The sequence below is a fragment of the Prionailurus bengalensis genome, chromosome A1 (assembly GCF_016509475.1).
Source record: "Prionailurus bengalensis isolate Pbe53 chromosome A1, Fcat_Pben_1.1_paternal_pri, whole genome shotgun sequence".
In the NCBI taxonomy this organism is placed as follows: Eukaryota; Metazoa; Chordata; class Mammalia; order Carnivora; family Felidae; genus Prionailurus; species Prionailurus bengalensis.
The window spans coordinates 170307848-170328562 of NC_057343.1; the positions used below are offsets into that span (position 1 = coordinate 170307848).

The 20715-nt window shown below is 41.3% G+C and overlaps 1 pseudogene; it reads right to left on the reverse strand.

Annotated features, from left to right (window-relative positions):
• Positions 1-16902: 16902 nt before the first annotated feature.
• LOC122479878 lies at positions 16903-17211 on the reverse strand (annotated as a pseudogene).
• Between the last annotated feature and the right edge of the window lie 3504 nt (positions 17212-20715).

Consider the following 20715-nt stretch of genomic DNA (forward strand, 5'->3'; position numbering starts at 1 on the left):
TCGTTTTCTCTTCCTTGCACATTTATAAAAAAAACAAAATATAAAGCATAGTCATGGTTAAGAGTTTAGATGATCCTTAAAGCCCTTGAAACTTTGGACAGTATAAAAGGGTGAGAATTTGTAGCACTTTTTTTTTGGAGGCTGGATGTGAAGAAAGCTTTTTATGAGTGTGACATTCAGAACAGTACTGCACAGGTAAGAGCTTTCCTTACCTATAGTGGGAGATGTGTATAAGATCTCTTTGAAGGAGGAGGGAAGCCTTCTACTTGGAGCTGGCCCTAGCTTGGTGTGTGGAGATGCCTCAAACTTAAACCAAGTTCATAGTTTTGATTATTACAGTGGATTGGGCTTGTAACTTCTGAATAAAGGCTGTGCTGAAATTTAGAATAGCTGGAGGATTTTTATGACATCAGAGTGACCAGGAAACCCATATGATACCCTGGTTTTCCTCTAGAGAAGGAATTGGCCCTACCAAATAAACTTAAATGAAAACAAAATTAAGATGATTAAAAAAAAGAGAGAGACACTTGTATGAGACAAGTCTGTTCTATGTATCCTTTAACATGAGTTGCAACATTTCCATAAAGTTTAGCACTCATGCACAGTTTGGACATCGGATGCCTTCCTCTCCAGAGCACATCGCCCTGTTTTTTTTTTTTGTTTTTTTTTTTGTTTGTTTGTTTGTTTTTGGTTTTTTGAGCATTCTTTTGCAGTCTTAGGGGCTTGGAGCTACAAATTCAAATACCTGTCTCTTTCTCTGAAGTTAATTCATCATCTTGTGAATTACTCTATTGACTGTCAATACGAAGGAGAAAAATGCAAGCTAACAGCTTATTCTTGTTTGTCCCTCTAACAGTGACAAATCATTAACCTTCACAAATTCTTCAGCTGCGATACTTCTCAACCATTGTTACATTTTAAACCACTTAATCTCAAATATTATTTTTGAGCTCCAACTATGAAGTCAGTACTTGTCTACTCTGCAGGAACGAGCACCATGGCAGGTCTTAAGCATGTATTGTCTTTAATCTGTTTCATGAGGAGGTAAGAGAATGGGGGACTCTTTTTTTTTTATCAACACACACACACACACACACACACACACATACACACACACACACACACATTTAAAGGGAGATGTTTATGGATTTATACCCAAACAGAAGACTATAAAAGAAGATTGCCACTCCCCAAAGCAGTAAACCTACAAAAAGTTTACTTGTAGAGATAACCTCCGATGTTTGGTCTCATCTCCCTGAAAATTTGTTCTTTGGCATTCTTCCTTTCCTCTTTCCCTCTCTCTGTTCTTCCTCTCTTTCTAAAGCAAGAAAGCCTCTGTTATAATGCAAGAAGTCATGTTTTTTCCTCCTCTGTGGCAAGAACACTTTTGTTCATCTTCTGTGACAATGCACATCTTTCACTAATGGAAGTTTCACAGAGTCACTCGCTGAGAAGGATGCACTTTCCCTTTCTAACCCATAAAGGGAGATCATTGTCACATGTGTAAATAGTGAGCCAGGCAGAGCTAGTGCTAGACCAGTGATCTGAGATCTTCATTGTTCATCATTTTAAATATCTTGGCTCTCTTGCCTTAGTGAAAGACAAAAAGAAAAAAAGATAAAGCAAAACCAACCCCAAATCCCACAGAAAGCAAAATAGGTTTCCATCAACTCAAGCAGCAAAAGAAAGCAATTGTATAGGGTTATGTATTTGGAAAAGCCTCTTTGCATTTCAATAGTGTGCCACCTGCAAATATAACCAGCAAGATTGAATTTAGGTTAAACGGATAAGATGCAGCATCTAATTCAAGGGTTACAATATGTGAAAAACATGTATTCATTAGCAGATTACAGTTGCATTCTCTGTTTGTTCCAGGGAGATAGCATGAAGGTGCGGATAAGAAATGCGGTGCCCAGGGCCATCTACGTGTTTACACCCCATCATCCTTTCAGAATTCTACTAAATTCTCCCAAATTGCCTTCTATCTGAGAAAATTGTATTGCTGTTTACATGGGCTCCTTTCTCCTCTTGACATTCTTCTGTTGGCAATCACTGTCACAGAATATTACACTTTCCTCCCTTGATTCAAGTTCTGGTCAGAGGCAGGATGGAAACAAGTGACACATTCATTCAAGACAGAAATTTCTGACTGATTTTTCTGGCTGACAGTGACCTGAGAATACTTGTGGCCTTAAAAAGCCACCCTACTCTTGATCAGAAATGTCAATGATCATTTCCATTCATTTTTTTAGTTTCCCCAGGTTTTTGTTTGGTTTTGTTCTGTTCTGTTTTGTTTTTGATCTGTGACATGACTGACTATGAGTAGGTGGAAATCATTGCAAAGAAACCAAAACAAGCTGATCCTTATTTTTTCCATAGCCAACCTGGAATCACCTTGAAAGAACCTCCTCTAATGTCATCTGGTCAGAGATGAGCACGCTACCGGGAAGACATAGGGCTCGGGGGTAAAGGGACTGGCAATTCTGTGGACAATGCTGGACCTACAACCCAGGTTAGCAGAGCTTTCTGGGCCTTCTCCCTCCCTGGGCTTCCTGTTTGTCCATCAGAGGATTCATGGACACATCATGCATCATGGCCTCAGGGATCTCATGAGCGGTTGAACCACTTATTGGATCTCTGGTGAAGCGGAAAATATCTGGAAATGTTAGACAGGATGTCTTTGAGGGTCTCAGTCAGTGCTCCAAAACCACTCTGGAAAGGGAGCCTTCCTCTATCTTCTTCCCTCCAAGATTGCCAGAGGAGGAAGGGATTAGGTCAGTAACTTGCTCACAGGCTCAGACCTGCCACTGTCTGGCTTTCTACCCCACACACCCATCCTCATTTTTATTTTAATGCAAGCTTATTTATTTTTTTGAGAGAGAGCACAATTGGGGGGACAGAGGAAGAGAGAGAGAGAGAGAGAGAGAGAGAGAGAGAGAGAGAGAGTCACAAGTGGGCTCCATGCTGTCATCACAGAGCCCAACGTAGGGCTTAGTCTTATGAACTGCGAAATCATGACCTGAGCCGAGATCAAGAGCTGGTTACTTAACTGACTGAGCCACCAAGGCACCCCTGTATCTGACTTCTTTTTCTGAACAGAATGCTCTTAAGATTTATCCATGCTGTTGCACACAGCAGTATTCCATTCCTCCTCATTGCTTAATGTAGGTGTTCCATTGCATGGATGCTCCACATGTGTTTGTCCACTTACAATTGATGAACATTTTGGTTATTTCCAGTCTGGGGGAGATTATGACTATAGCTGCTAATACAGATATTTTTGTGGAAATGAATTTTTAGTTATTTTTAGGGTAATACTTAGGAGTGGAGTTGCTGGGTCATATAGGCAGTATGTATTAATTTTATAAGAACTTTCTAATTAATTAGCTTCTGAAGTGGCTACACCATTTTGCATTCCCACCAACAACCCAAGAGAGCTCTGGTTTCTTCACATCCTTGCCAGCACATGGTATTGTCTATTTAAAAAATTCTGGGGGCGTGTGTGTGGCTTAGTTTGTTGAGCGTCGGACTTCGGCTCAGGTCATGATCTCTCGAGTCTGTGGGTCTGAGCCCTGCATTGGACTCTGTGCTGACAGCTTGGAGTCTAGAGCCTGCTTCGGGTTCTGTGTCTCCCTCTCTCTCTGCCCCTCCCCAGCTCTCTCTCTCTCTCTCTCTCTCTCTCAAAATAAATAAATATTAAAAAAAATTCTGGCCATATGAGTGAGTATATAGTGGTATCTCATTATTGATTTAAATTTACATTTCTTTCTTGATAATGATATTGGACATTTTTCATGTGCTTGTTGTCCCAACTTCTTTTGTGAAGTATCTATTCAAATCTTTTGCACCTCATTCAATGAGTTATCAATTTTCTTGTTGAGCTGTCATAGTTTTATTTTGATTCACTCTGCTCGGCCCTCAAATGGGGGCTATAGGACCACAGCAAACAAGAGGCTGAGTGTGAGACTGTGCGTTTTTGTTTCATGATGCTTCTGACACTTTCTGGCTTTTAGGGCTCTGGTCTTGGAGGCTGGGATTCCTCCTTGAGCCTCACTCCTTAGAGTGCAGGCTCTGGTTCCTACTGCCAGGTCTCCCTGGTGAACCTTCTCTGCCCACTGGATCTCAGCACTAACAGCCATGGGGGCCTGGGCAGCAGTTAGGAGGTCATTACCCTTCTACCAGATGTGAGCTAGTGAGTTTCTTTGAGAGTTTTACTTTTATTTCTTTTTTTTTTAATGAAATTTATTGACAAATTGGTTTCCATACAGCACCCAGTGCTCATCCCAAAAGGTGCCCTCCTCAATACCCATCACCCACCCTCTCCTCCCTCCCACCCCCCATCAACCCTCAGTTTGTTCTCTGTTTTTAACAGTCTCTTACGCTTTGGCTCTCTCCCATTCTAACCTCTTTTTTTTTTTCTTCCCCTCCCCCATGGGTTCCTGTTAAGTTTCTCAGGATCCACATAAGAGTGAAACCATATGGTATCTGTCTTTCTCTGTATGGCTTATTTCACTTAGCATCACACTCTCCAGTTCCATCCACGTTGCTACAAAAGGCCATATTTCATTTTTTCTCATTGCCACGTAATATTCCATTGTGTATATAAACCACAATTTCTTTATCCATTCATCAGTTGATGGACATTTAGGCTCTTTCCATAATTTGGCTATTGTTGAGAGTGCTGCTATGAACATTGGGGTACAAGTGGCCCTATGCATCAGTACTCCTGTATCCCTTGGATAAATTCCTAGCAGTGCTATTGCTGGGTCATAGGGTAGGTCTATTTTTAATTTTCTGAGGAACTTCCACACTGCTTTCCAGAGCGGCTGCACCAATTTGCATTCCCACCAACAGTGCAAGAGGGTTCCCGTTTCTCCACATCCTCTCCAGCATCTATAGTCTCCTGATTTGTTCATTTTGGCCACTCTGACTGGCGCGAGGTGATACCTGAGTGTGGTTTTGATTTGTATTTCCCTGATAAGGAGCGACGCTGAACATCTTTTCATGTGCCTGTTGGCCATCCGGATGTCTTCTTTAGAGAAGTGTCTATTCATGTTTTCTGCCCATTTCTTCACTGGGTTATTTGTTTTTCGGGTGTGGAGTCTGGTGAACTCTTTATAGATTTTGGATACTAGCCCTTTGTCTGATATGTCATTTGCGAATATCTTTTCCCATTCCGTTGGTTGACTTTTAGTTTTGTGGGTTGTTTCCCTTGGCTGTGCAGAAGCTTTTTATCTTCATAAGGTCCCAGTAATTCACTTTTGCTTTTAATTCCCTTGCCTTTGGGGATGTGTCGAGTAAGAGATTGCTACGGCTGAGGTCAGAGAGGTCTTTTCCTGCTTTCTCCTGTAAGGTTTTGATGGTTTCCTGTCTCACATTCAGGTCCTTTATCCATTTTGAGTTTATTTTTGTGAATGGTGTGAGAAAGTGGTCTAGTTTCAACCTTCTGCATGTTGCTGTCCAGTTCTCCCAGCACCATTTGTTAAAGAGGCTGTCTTTTTTCCATTGGATGTTCTTTCCTGCTTTGTCAAAGATGAGTTGGCCATACGTTTGTGGGTCTAGTTCTGGGGTTTCTATTCTATTCCATTGGTCTATGTGTCTGTTTTTGTGCCATACTTTTATTTCTGAATGTGTATCTTGGCTACCCATCCTTATGTCTCATCCTGTCCCATCAAGCCAACCCTCATGATCCCAGTACAGCCCCACAGGTCAACAAGCCCAAAGTATGTGTCAGTACAACACTGAAAGCTGTCTAGAGGCTGAGAATCCACTGTGTCATTCGTTTCATTGTATGTCTCTGTCAGTATTTAATTCTCTAAAAGAGTTAACACGTTTCTTATATCTGTCTGCAGTACTCACCCCCCAGTGATGCCTCTCCCTCATCCAAATCCCACTGTCCTTTTGGGACCAATTAAAATCTCATTTTCTCTATAAAGTCCCCCCTGACCTCCCTCCATCCTCCAGTCCATACCAAAAGTCACTTGTTTGCTCTCTCATGCTCTCACTTTCCTCTGTAATCTTGGGAAAGCACTAATTATTTCTTAACATTCAACACTTTGTCCAATAGTTAGAGGGCTTGTGTTGTCTTTTACCTCTTGAGGAGTTCTGTGAGTTGTTTTTTTTTTTAATGTTTGTCCCACCTGTTTCATAGCCAACTCCCTAAGAGAAAGAAGATGTTGTCTTATTCATTATCCTAACCTCCACACAGTGCCTTGCACGTGGTCAGTGCTCAGTAATTGTATGTGTACATTTCTTCTGTCTAATCATATTTTATCTGTTTAAAGATTCTCTTCTTCCTCTTTGTGTTGTGTCATGGAGAGTCACCAGCAGCTGTGGGGGGGGGGTGGAGGGAGGGGTATGTGAAGGAGGAGGAGCACCATCTCCTTAGATTGTTCCAGTTGAGACAGTTTCTCCAGGGGCAACTAGGCTCTGAGTGTTTAGCTCCCCCAAATTCATGTTGAAATCCTAATTCCCAGTGTGATGGCAGGAGATGGAATCGAGAGGTGCTTAGGTTATGAGGGTGGAGCCCTCATGAATAAGATTAGTGCCCTTATAAAAGAGACCCCACAGAACTCTTTAGATCCTTCTGCCTTGTGAGAACACAGTGAGAAGTTGGCAGCATGCAACCTGGAAAAGGGCCTTCACCAGAACTCCACCGTGCCAGCTCCATGATCTTGGACTTGCAGCCTCCTGGACTGCGAGTAACAAGTATTTGTTGTTTATAAGCCACCCAGTTTATGTTAATTTTGTCATAGCAGTTTGAATGGACTAAGACAAGGTCTCTTCTCCCCACTGAGGGACCCAGTTCCCATTCATTTGGTGACCCATGATGCAGATGTAGTCTTTGTCCATACCAAGCCCCCATGCCCTCCATCACCTCTGCACACCAAAGGCTGCCTGACTTCCAATTCCTTCCACTCTGTCCGAACACTTTCTTTTCCTTGCTGCAGAAGCCTGTGCACGAGGAAGCCAGAGTGTTACCCAGCTAATGCTTGAGGAAACAGCCTTCAACCAATGACAGAAGGGGAGTTGATGGACCAGTGTCCTAGCTTCCTTGCCACTTCATCCCAAGGCAGAGTGACAGGAGTGTTCTACACTGTCTCCGGAGACTACGCACACTTAAAACTCACTACTCCTCACACTACTCACACTTAAAACCTTGTCTCAGGGCCAGCTTCTGCAATAACCCTAATCAGGAAAATTTGTTTTACATTCTTTTGGACATCTTCTCCCATATGTCAAAAACAGAAGCCAAATCCTTTTCAAAGCAAGCTCTGGTTGATGCCAACAGAGGCAGAAAGACTGATTCTAGCAGCCTGGTACCAGGCTTTTCTGAGTGGTCCACAAAGCACACTCTGGGGTGCCTCCACACAATGTGCTTCCAGTAGATTATAGGTCTGGTCATTTCTAAAATTCAGAGCTGACTATAGTAGCACCAAAGAAAATTCACTGGGTCTGGCATGATGTGCTTCATACAAAATCATGCAGCTTCAGATTCTCTGACACAAGTGGCTGGGGATAGACCATATTTTCATAAAATTATCAACAACCTTCACGTCAGTACAAACCAAAACAACTGTTTACATTTGCCAGGTTTTCTAAACTAAATAGGTAGGAACATTTTATCTGACAGATGGGCAGAATGCGTTAAGAAAATTAGAAAACATTCTTTCATTAAGTAAGGGTCAGTCCAGTATCAGAACAAACCTATTCTGAAGTATCCACTTATGAGCGCAGTCCACTTTTAATACAATAAAATTTCCTTCTTCACTGGTCTAGGTCATGTTTGAATCCATAAAGCAGCATGACCCAAATTTGACATTATTTGTAGGTATGAAAACATGGTGTTCTGAAAAGAATTATAAATGCTTCACTGAACATTAGTAGGAAAGTCTTCTCTTGAAAAATGGAAATCAAATGTCTGGTGTAATATGTATCACTCTTAGAAATAAGACAAATTCTATACAAGGGACAGAATCTTACCTGAAAGAAGCTTGTGTATACTCAATCCAGCCATTGTTATCATCACTAACAATAGCTGAAGCAAGTTCTTAAGAGAAGGGATTGGGAATGCTGGATCCACAGGGCAATGAGAACCATAAATGACACACTGTATTGTTACATCAACTGTTGTACTCACTGTCTAGCAGGGTTGCATATTTAGATCTACAGCAGTGTCAGCAATTATTGAGAACACTGGCCCACTGTGACTAGGGAGTTGCATCTCTTCTGGTCTGATCTTCTTGGATCTTGGAGTCTCTTTAAATGTTGTCAAGTTCTCCTAGTGTTCATCTATGTGTTGCTAATGCTCTCACTACCTTCTTCTTGATCAAATTTTTTTCTCACTTGCAGAAAATTCTCAGCTTATGCATATTCAGTTGTTCAATGTTCACTTTAGTACAGACTCTTTACTGACTCTACTTTCCAAGAGTTGGCCCAACAACTTGTTGGCCACTGGTTACTCCGAACCCCATATCTGGTTGCTGGCCACTGGTTACTCCCAATGCCATATCTGGCTGCTGGCCACTGGTTACTCCCAATGCCATATCTCTACTGAACTGGGAAGAATACTGGCTCTGTGTCTGTGTGTCTCCATGCAGCTGCCAGTGCTGCCATCATGGGAGGGCTTATTATGCATGCTTGCTTTTAGGTGGGGGCTAAGGAGCATGCAAGGCTCATAAGATTTTTAAAAATGTACCAGAATATGAATTCCAGAACTAAATATAGTCCCAATTTGCATGGTACAGAGTGATTTCCACCTGCATTTTCTGTGAGATTCTCTTTGAAAATTAAACCATTAACACAGAGATACGTTATGCTGACCAGTATGTCCCTTTGGCTCAGGTCTTTGTTGGTCAGAACTGAGCTCTCTTCAAATCACATAGAATTCTGAGTTTGAGTCAAACTAATTTATGTCTCTGTAAATGTCTTGCTTGGAGATGAGCTTGTTAAAACAATTAAAGGCAGAGCAGATGCAGTAGATCTTTAGAGAAAAAAAAAGTTCCCAGGATAATGAAAATCAATTGGATAATGTTAATGTGGAAATGGCTTTCAGAAATGGTTAGAGTGGTTTATCATATTAGTTGCAGACCTCAGAGGACATTAAGAAAATGTTATGCATGTATTGGAGTACAGGGAGTCTTTCTGGATCATATAACTTCAGATGTAGATGACCTGTCATTTCTCTTAGATTTGTTTAATTGCTCCAGTGCTCAGAATCCTACTTAGTGGTGAAACTTAAGCTTCTTGCATGTGAGGGGCCAGTCAGAAACATTTTCCTACACTAGTTTGCTGGATCTCAGCAACAGGTCAAAGGCCAGACAAGAATTATTGAACATCTCGTATTAAAATTGGAGCCTAGTTCAAGGCCTTGTGCTATTGATTATTCCCTCCTTCTCCTCTATCATCAACCTGTTCCTTGTATGTGGCTCCTTTCCATTAACGTTTAACATTTTAAAATGCTCGAGGTTCTCCTGCCTTAAAATTTAAATGCCTCACTCCACCCCCTTCTTTTTGTAGTCAGATTTATTACACTGGCTCCAGTTCCTTACCTCTCCTTCATTCCTCAACCCTCTGTGAACACTACTCTTGCCCAGATCACAAATGTCCCCCTTGTCCTTGAATGCAATGGACACCTTTCAGTCTAAATTTCCCTTGACCTCTTGGCCATTTTTGGTGTTGTTGACCTCCTTGGGATCTCTCTGGGACGGGGTGGAAGCTGGCAGGTTGAGGAGGCAGTTCTCCGTGATGTGAGGGAGATTAGAAGAGGTAAGAGGTGTGCAAAGGAAGTGGGAATGAAGGGGATATAAAGATACAGAGTCACAGGGCACACATCACCCCTTCACCAGAATGCCCACATTGATCCTAGAAACACTACTCAGCGCCCTGTGCGGTTTGTTACAGGAAGAAAGAATCACAAGTGGTTTTGTAACACCTACTTTTTTTCTTTCTCCTTAAAATACACCCAATTGAGTAAAGATAAGATGACAGTTTCCAGGCAACACACACAAATAATGGCATCATCCTTCTCTTTGAATTTCTGGTAAGTTTATCTAGCATAATACGCTATATTATAAGCAAACTCTTTTTAGCTGCTGAAACTAGTCAAGTTAGCTATCATCTTTGTGTCCCCCTCCTCTTCTCTCCAGCCACATATCCTTCTTCCACATCAACCCACTACCAGCTTCATCAAATTCTATAAATATAACTTCTTGATTTATAGACTGTGCCTTCATCCTTTCCAATATGTTTGTTTCTACCATAATACTCTAGCCATGACTTCTATCCAAGTAGCTTTCTGAGGTGCCTAGAATGGCAGTCAGGGATTTGTTTTCTTTACAGTTTGCTTTTTTAATTTCCTATACAGAGCTTTCAGCATGTAGATATAAGAGGCCATAAATGGTGTATTTCATGGTGGTGTTCTTTGCAATCTCCTTCTCATTTCCTCCTAAGCACTTAAGTAGCCATTTTGTGGCTGTGCCTTTTCTGTGTAATGCTTAACGTTGAACAGCTCTCTCTGCTAGGAAACACTTCTTACACACACAGTGGTGCCTAAAGTTTTGGTTGAATCTCAAACCGCTCCCCACCTCTAGTGACTTTCATTCTTCCTTCCTGGGTCTTCCTTGTGCTGCTACTCAAGACCACCTGTGTGTTCATCAAGAGTGCTGTCTGATTGTTTAGATTGTTCTACTGATGGGTCACACGATAGTGTGTAAGGTGAGTGAAGACTGATGTCATGTCTTCATTTAGGGCAGGCCACCTCAAAGCACTCCCTCTTTGTTGTTACAATAAAGGAATTTTATTTTTACTCTGATTAAAATTTAAAAAAAATCCAAAGACTTTACAATGGCTTATAAGGCCTTTATCCTGTTAACCCTGCACACACCTCCTGCTACTCTCCCCTTTCACTGTTCTCCAGCCACACAGCCTTCCTCATGTCCCCAAATAATACAGAGACTCTCGTCCCTAAGGAACTTTGCTCTCCATTCCCTTGCCTGACTGCTCTTCCTCCTCAGTTCCTACTGGGCTTACTCATCTCCACCAAGTCTGCTCAAATGTGATCCAAGTCTGCACAACCTGCACACTCTGTCTCAGAACTCCCAATGGCCCGAATTCTTGCTCTGTTCTTTTGTCCATAGCAAATGATATAATTTACTTATTTGGTAAGGTTATTGCTTATTGTATGTCTGCCAAGTGCCTTTCCAAGAGGGCAGTGACATCTGTATCTTCATGCTCTATATAGTGCATATCCCAAGTGCTGAGAAAATGTCAGGTACATAGTAGGTACTCACTTTTTTTCATTATTATGTGAATAAGTTAATGAGAGGGAATATTAATGAAGTTAATGGTTGTCTTTTATTTTTCTGACAAGTGTCTCCAGCTCTGTCTAGTATCTTCATGCTTGTTCACAGCTCAGAGGAAAATTAGTGCTTGGAAAATGATTAGAGTTTCAATTGCCAGAAACTATAATTTTGACAAAGGATTGTGTGGTGGGGCGGGTCTGAAAAGGAGGAGTGAGTGGCACCACAGGTGAAAAAATGAGTTGGAGGGATATAGATTCAGGAGGTAGCTGTAAAGGGCAAAGCAGCAGAACTGTGCACAGATCCACTAGAATGGCGGACAAAGGGGAGGGAGCAAACCAAAATGAACTCAGTTTCTTGTTTGGAAGCATCCCAGGCAAGGAAGTTTGATGCTGCTGCATTTGCTCTGAGTTGTAATACTGTTATGACAGGAGTGCAGACCTCAATCATGCTAGCAGAGCTAGAGCAAGAAGGCCAAGAGACCGTGTCAGAGAACAGGTCCAGAGAACAGCTGACTCACAAAGATAAGAACATAAGAGAAACATATTTGTGATTGTCACACCATGTTTCCTCCTAGAGGTGAGTGAGTTATGGTATTAACAATGAACTCATCTAAGAGTTGTCCTCACTCCTTCCACCCTCTGGGCTACAACTCATCACTCTCAACTTCCCAGAACTGGGAATGAGAGCTTTACTGAACAGTGAATTCAGCCAACAGTTCTGGAGCAGCTTCTCTGTGCCAGGCCTGTGCTGAGTCGTGTGAGACACGAGAGGGCAATCAATGTGGTCACTGCCCTCAAGATACTTCTCATTGAGGGAGAAGACCAGTGTGTGTACAATCAATATAATGGCCACTGACAATGGTAATAAAAAGCCTTTAATCTGACTGTTGGGAGGTTGTTTCTATTTGGAAGAATCAGGGAAGCTTTGGTAGAGAAGGTGGAGGCTAAACTCAAATAGGAAAATAGGTGGGACCTTGTGGGTGATGGGCAGCACGTTTTTGGCAGAGGGGACCACACGGGAAAAGACATAATTTTTGAACGGGAAAGAATGGATATGGCAGATTTTTATTCAATAAAGTACATATGTACTCCAGAAGCAGTAGCAGACAATAAGGATAGAGAGGAAAGGATCATTCAAACTGGAGAGGAACCCTGGCAGCAGTGACAAGTCATTGTATGTTTTTGAGCAAGTGTCTAGATGGATCAGAGTGGAGTTTTCCCTTACATGTTGAGAAGTGGAGACTAAAAGGAATCCCTGGGGAAAGAGCCCACTGAGTCCTGAATCATTATCAGGACTGAATCATTATCATGATAGACATGGGACATCAGAAGGTAAAATAGAATACTGTATTACAGAAGTGAGAAGGCTGTTCCCTGTGCTCCAAGTTCTGGATCACTACACCCAGGCCTTTCTCTGGACCTTCCTCAGGCAGGAGGCCACAGGAACTAGGGCTGAAGAAAGCATACCCAGGCCCAGGAGAAATAGCAGTCATCTATCTGAAATTCATGTTTCCTGAATAGATTTTTTACCTCACATTGTTTCTGCCAGCTTGCCAATTTCTTTTTCTGGTTTTACATTAAGTCAAAAAAATTTTTTAATACAACCTTTAAAAGGAAACATAATAGACATACCAAGTGAAAAATATGCAGAAGGGAGCTGTAAATCCTATTTCTAAAAGTAGTAAGATAGAATAATCACATCCATTTGAGAATCATGGTCACAAAGGCATCATCTAATGTCTGATTAGATAGTCTTCTTCAAGAAATAAATATAGATGTTGACAATTTTGTTGCTTTCTGTGCATGCCATCATAGGCCTGACTTCTTCAGAGGTTACAGGGCATGAGTAGAGAAATTGCTCTAAAAATAATCCTCTGTCATTTTTCAATTTCTAAATAAAATTGGTTACTTGGCTCAGAGAGTGCTGCACAAGAGATAAATCATTTTTAAGAAACATTGAACTGCTATTAAATTTTTTTCTTTATGTGGTAGACATTCTCACGTTAAAAATAAATATGTACTTTACAAATTAAAGCATAGCAGGAGCATTTGTTCTATCAGAGTTGACAAGAAAACATGTTTAAAGGAGTATACCATCTGCTTCTCTGCCTTATGTTGACACGTCCCTGTTCCTTCGTATGTACCTACATGCCTCGATGTACATCATGTATTAATAACAGACAGTGTGACAGATGCTCCCATTTTTGCTGCTTTTGGAAAAAATGTAGCAGATTGTATTCAGATATTCCATGATTATATTGTCTCATTTTGAACAATCACTGTAGACTTACGCTGTTCTATAAGTAGCCAAAGCTAAGCACCGACCCATGTCTTTTCACCTTACCTGGGAACACTGGCTGTGGAGCTGTATTTTAAAACCATGGAGGTTTTGTTAGTCCATTCGGGATGCTATAACAGGATACATTTGAGTGAGTGGCTTGTAAGCAACAGAAACTTATCTTTCACTGTTCTGGAGGCTGGGAAATCCAAGATCAGGGCGCTAGCAGATTCTGTATCTGGTGAGAGTCCACTTCCTGGCTCATGGACTGCTATTTTCTTTCTGTGTCCTCACATGGTGGAAGGGGAAAGAGAGCTCTGTGGGTTTTTGTCTTTTTCCCCCATAAGGACACTAATCCCATTCATCAGGCCACAACCTCATGAACTCCAGAATTCCCAAAGGCTCCACCTACAAATACCATCCCACTAGGGATTAGGATTCAACATAAATTTTGTGGGGACACCTCATTCAGTCTATAGCGAATGTATACTAGCCTTGTCTGGCCTCCTGAGACATCTTTGTCTCTCTTCTGCAGAAGGCCTTAACAGGAATTTTGGGTTTTAAAATTTTTACATATTTTGATTAACTGCCGTATGTCCAGAAATACTTCATTCTTAATTTTAAATACTATGTATATGCTTAACACCCCCCTCCCCCCCCCACACACACACCACGATGAGGTTGCATTTTTCCTTTAAGATATTTAGCTAAAGTCCATAGGGCCATCCCAGTACTTGAGGTAAAATCCAATTGGAGTTTGCCTTCAATCAATGTCCACATTTGTTTCAGTAATACCACTCAGTTCTCCTCACACACATCTTTGTCTTTTCACAATACGTTTTTGGAGTGTTGCTACTTAGTTAAAAAGCAATGCTTAATAAGCTTTACTGGTTTAATACAATTCCTACATAGAAGCTCAGTATGTGTCTGTTGGTGAGAATCTATAGTTGGTTTGACAACTCTGCCCCTCCACAATGTGTGGATATTTTATAATGTGTTATTGGGTTCCAGCTTATTTTGCAGCATAATGCATTTATTTGCTTACATTAAGTGTTCTCTGTTTACATGCAATCAAAGTTTTATTTTCCTTTTAGTGTAAACAGTTTTGATGAACGTAATGTATCCTTCGGTTAAATGTGACATTTCCCTGCTTCCCTTCCAGCTTGTCTGACCTTTTACATATCCACTGAATACTGCTCTGCTGTAGGACATGAACAGCCCTTCCCATGGCATGATGAATCTAATCAAAGGTGTGTCCTTAGGGAACATGGAAATATTGATGCTGATGTTCCAGGAGGAACAGGGTGGTTCAGGAAACTGAAAGGAAGCAGGAATCAGAGAGCACAGGCCATTCTCAGGTGTGTGTGTTACTAGGAATATTACCTGAGTAACTTACAGCCCGAGTCCAACAAACATGGCCTTCACATTTTAAACACTCTTTACCCTTCTGGGTGATGTGCAGAAGAGTCCAGAAGCTGCCATAAAGAAAAAGGGAACTGCTAGGGAGCTCCCTCTCTTCCCTCCCTCTAGCCACACACACACACACACACACACACACACACTAAAATGGTTAATAGAAAAGACGGGTGAAAATTGGTCCTGTGTTGTTCCTAGGAACAAGTTAGTATCAAAGTCGGGAAGTGCAAAGAGACCAATTTTAGCATTATAATAATGGTATTTAATTTGTACGTAGATTTTCTCACTAATGGAATAAATGGGCTTGGGAACTCTATGGTACTGATGTTTCCACAGGAACCGCTATGTTCTTCTCTATTGGAGGATAAAATTGACTGAGATCAGTGGTTCTTAGAGCTGGCTATACAGAACTGAAGATTTCTGAGCCCTATATCAGACTTACTACCCGGAATAACCAAGGGAAGGTCCTAAATATATGTCCTTTTATAAACGCCCCAGGTGGCTCAGATGTGTAACCCGCATTGGAAAGCACTTGTAACATAGAACTCTCAGATGCCATTCCAAACTGAATTTCTACTCACATATCCACAATGATTGCAACTGCAGTAACAATCATAAAAATAATACCTTTGTCATCAGATATCTGATACTCTTTCTATGTCCAAGCATTACTTTTCTCCATCTTGGCTTTACTTTCAGCCAGGATCTCTCCAAGGGATGATAAACTGACACATGGTTCCTAGCCAGGGTTCCTTCCAAGTAATATTCATTTGCCAAAATCTTATATTTCCCACAATATGAATAGAGGCATGAAACTAAACGGGATTTTTTTTTAAGAATTATGTGCTGATAACCTGAGAATAGTGCAGGACAAAATAAGTTTGGGTAGACACAAAGACAAACACTTTGTCACTGAGTCATCACACCTGGAATATTCTACTGTGGATAGATGCAAACATTCCTTTCCAGGAATCTCTTGAAATCATGTGCAGTCCTACATGTCCAAGAGGACTGAGTCCTGTCTACAGGTCAGAGATTCTTGCCATCCTAAATTTTGTATTAACTTTCAACCCCCAAATGAATCTACAATTCCAACAACTTTTTAAGGGTCTAGCTTCAGTGTCTACCTGTGAGAGGGTGTGTCTGTACCTGCTAGCATGGGTTGTAATAGTGGCCCCAAGTCCTGATTCCAGTTTTCACAAGGAGCCTTTGTTTTCATTGTTTTTCTTTGAAAATGGCACAGGAAGGTGATTGGACTTTTGTAGTTTTTTGTTCATTCTTTTGTTTATTACTTAACTTCCCTCTACAGAATGAGAGAATTAAATTTGTTTGACTGGTTCAAGGATGTATCTCCAATACCTATAACTTTTGTTGAATGAATAAATAAAATAATTGTTTTGACAGCTGGAAACAGAAGGGAGATCAGTGGCCAAATTGTGGATGCTTCTTACCTTCTCTGTAGAGACTTTGCATGCACTTGGTCCACCTGACCAAACACAAGGTCTCTTCCCTTCTGGGGAGAGAAACTCCAGACAGGCTACTCCCAGAATGATGAATACCAAAGAGAGTTTGTGGTCTGAAAGCTGTGCTTGCCTTGGAAAGAGGTCATTTGGTTGAGGTCATTAGCTTCATCAAACTAAGTCATGGACCACTGAATACCATCCTGCCAGGAAGTTGGAAAGGTGTGAGTGGTATGCAAAGTGTGAAGGGCTGTTCACTGCATAGAACATCTAGGTGCTCCATGGAAATGCCCAAGAAGCTCCACGTTGTGAAATCAGCGAATTGAAGATAGATGTTTAGTGAGCTAGAGTCAGTGGAAAGTAATTTCCCAGGTCAACCAATTAGAGGCCTTTTCAATCTCCTCCTCCTTTGGCTTTCTTATTTATGTTTATTGTCTACAAAAAGATGCTATTCTCTCATTTCCCCAACTTCTTCCTCTTCTTCAGTACACGTGATATAAAAGACATTATTACATCTTATTAAAACTTCACCCAATGTTCAGACAATGCTCTATCTAAGTATTCTGTGTTTTCAAGCTGCATGTTCATATAGTCATCTATAGATACCAGGTAGCCTTTGTACTCCATTCCTCACTTGAGTTTCTCCATTACTGGCTCCCCTTTAATCCACTGAGAAAAGGCCTAGGATTGAGGGGCAAATTCACAGCAACTACATACAAATGCTGCGGGCCACTGGCCACCAACCCAGCTGCCATTCATCCCTCATGACTGGAACAGCTATGGCTGGAATCAAATCCTCCTTTTGCTTTCCCATTTATCTGTATTAGTAACATTTTCTTCTTTGGACACATCAATGTTGCAAATGAAAAATATTTCACTGCTTTTTCCTATAAAATTCCAATTTTTTAAAACTACCTTGCTATTTCTAAGATGGTATTTGACAGAGAACGCCCTGTCATCACAGGGATCAGTTACAAGACTGATTTAGGTGGGGGCCTGAGAGCCAGGAAGGGAGAGTTTGGAGACACCATTCCACAGGTAACCTGTCTTCCCTGGGAGCTACCAATTGGCCTTCACTGCACCAGCTCAGATATTTTTGGATCCAACATTCTGTAATTCACACTTAAACAAGAGACAATGGAATGAACATCTTGAAGGTTTTAAAGAAGAATTTCTTTTGCCACCTACCATCTAAACATGACAGACCAAATCTTCTGAAGAGTTTTCAACACCCACAGCCTGGCAACTCAGAGTAGGAAAAAAACTCATGCACAATATACACTTTGAAAAGTATTTTTAGTTTCTTCCATGAAGTGACATTTGATTTTACTCTACTTAAAAACATTTAACTGTCAGCAATGGCTCATGTCTGCTAAATTCTGTAATTCCTGTGAACAACTTGCTTAGTTCTTCCAGACAATGGACAGCTTCATCCTAATTTGTTTGCCCAAGTTGTGGCAATTTGGTGTGGTTGTGAAACAATGGAAGTTTACCAAGGGAAGTGGTAGCATCTGCTCTCCGAGGACAAACAAGAGTCCAAGTCCTAATCTAGAATGGGACACATTTAGATCTACCCAAGTTGGTATATATGAGATATATTAGTGTCTTTGGGGGAAAAGTGGCAGATCCAAAGTGGGTAATTTGAGAGCAGTTTTAAAAATGGATTACTTAACAATGGTGTGGCCGAATTTAGGGAGCTAGTGAGGAAATTCCCAGGGCTAGAAACAGCAGGGAGTCACCACCCCTAGGCTCTAGATGGATGGAACAGTTTAGAAGCTCAGAAAGAGTAGCAATATAAAAAGAACTTCCTAGTCCAGACCTCACTCTCTTGCCCATCTTCCAGTTTCCTGCAACTGCCTCTCATTGGCCAAACCTGTCAGAAGTCAGATGACAAAGGGGCACATTGATTTGGCTTCCTGCAGTGGGGTGGAGAAGGGTAGACAGTGAATTCCAGGGCAAATAGAAGATGTGCAGTAGATGGAGATTTAGGGAGACAAGGGTAATCAACTGAATGCTCTTATTCATCCCTTTGTCCATTCTTTGATTCATCAAACATATATTTGTTAAACACTGTCTATACTTGAAAGCACCTTGGAGAATATGGGTGAAGGATGATGAGTGATCTCTCAAAGAGCTTTTATTTTTTTATTGAATGTGGAAACAAGGCATAGCCATATGAAATGTTCTAAAACAAAACCTCGCCGTGAATAGTAGTAGGGCAGAGAGTATCCGAGACAGGGAGTCAGTGTGGGCCCTGAGAGAAGGTAGGCTCAAGGGAAGCATAAGAGGATTTTAACAGGGCTTTGTGGGACTCAAGGGAGAGTCCTAAAGTCATTAGTCTCCACCTCAGTACCTCTGTGGAGTGATGGACTGGCCTAGGGATTTCTCAGTGAATTCTAGGACTATACAAAAATTAAATATATATACCATTTTTTATTGAGTCCTTATAATGTGTTATGCATTTCACATATAATATCTCATGGAAGACTTACAATGACATTGCTGAAATGGATCTTATTTTCCATATTTTATGTAGGAGAATAAATTAAACTTCAAGAGGTAGAGTGACTTATCTAAGGCCAGACATCTGGTGGTAGAGGAACTGGGATTCAAAGCCAGGTATCTCTGACATAAAATGCCAAGCTGCTAACCTCTTTAAATCATAAGGGCAATAAAGGACTCAGCAGTGGTACTTGTCTTGGGAGTAAACATTCTCCTGGTAACACCCCAGTGCATTCTCAGAAAACTGGTAGCTAGAACTTTCCCCCTATTTTAAGAAGCTGCTTGACTTGTATAATAGGTTATGTTTACACATAGGCATAGCTTGGCCTCTGAATGGAAGTGCTATTGTATTCTTCCTATGGACTTCTCATTATGCTTGGAATTAATTCTATCCACTATACAGACAAACGATCTGGCCTCTCCTACCTCTGATTTTATCTCTTACAACCCACCACTGTCTCACTCTGCTCTAGCCACACTGGCTTTCTTTCTGATATGAACAAATCATGCTTCTCTCACCATAGGTTATTTGCCCTAGGTGTTCTCTCTGTCCAGAGTCCCCTCCCCACAAATCTTCACAAACTGGCTCCTTTTGTTATTTACTCTCAACAGAAATGTCAGAGATTCCTTTTCTGGCCATGCCCCATAATGCCCTCCTACTCAATCTCTAGAACATCATCTTGTTTTATAATCACTGTAACACTCATCACTATGTAATATTTCTTGTTGGTCCATTTACTCTGTCCACAGGAGGGTTGGAAATTCAGTGCCTTATCCAATGCTAGACAACCCTGTGTCTTAGATATAGTGCCTGGATCCTTAAATGTTTGCAAATGAATGAATAAACTCATTGAAATGAATCCTGGTTCAAAAAGAAAAGTAGTAACAGGATGGTATATTTACTCATTATTTAATATCACCTGCCTTTCAGGTATTATTTCTACTTCTAATTTAAGATGAGAAAAGTGACATTTAGAGATTCCCAAGGTCAGGCCAGCAACAGAAAAGGACTACAACATACCCTTTTGATTCCAACTCTATTGAGCTTTCAAAGCCACTATTGTGTTTGTATGAGTTATGGCCCCCAAGTAGTCTTAAGTGAGGCAAAGTCTGATTTTTTTCTCTCATGTGTTAGTATAGAAGTGATCGTGTCTGCCAGATGGAAGATGTCATCTCTGGCTCCAGCCTGGCTGTTCCATTTATTGCTATTTCCTTGCCAGAATAAAGGGGGAAAGCAGGAGGGGAGGGCCACAGCTTCCTTGTGAAGACTTGAACTGGAAGTTGTACTCATAACCTTCACCAGGGCTACAAGGAAAGCTGGTAGATGTAACAGCTGGTTTGGAGATTGTGTGCCCAATTAAAATTTGGCAAATTCTATTAATAAAAGGAAGAAAGGGAGACTAGATGTGGAGGACAGTAGGCAAACTTTTAGGCCTTATTTTTTTTTAATTTTTTTTTTCAACGTTTATTTATTTTTGGGACAGAGAGAGACAGAGCATGAACGGGGGAGGGGCAGAGAGAGAGGGAGTCACAGAATCAGAAACAGGCTCCAGGCTCTGAGCCATCAGCCCAGAGCCCGACGCGGGGCTCGAACTCACGGACCGCGAGATCGTGACCTGGCTGAAGTCGGACGCTTAACCGACTGCGCCACCCAGGCGCCCCAAGGCCTTATAATAACTATGTTAGATAGCCATATGTACTATCTTCATTTTACATATGGAGATACTGGGGCTCAAAGAGATTAAAGATTATACCAT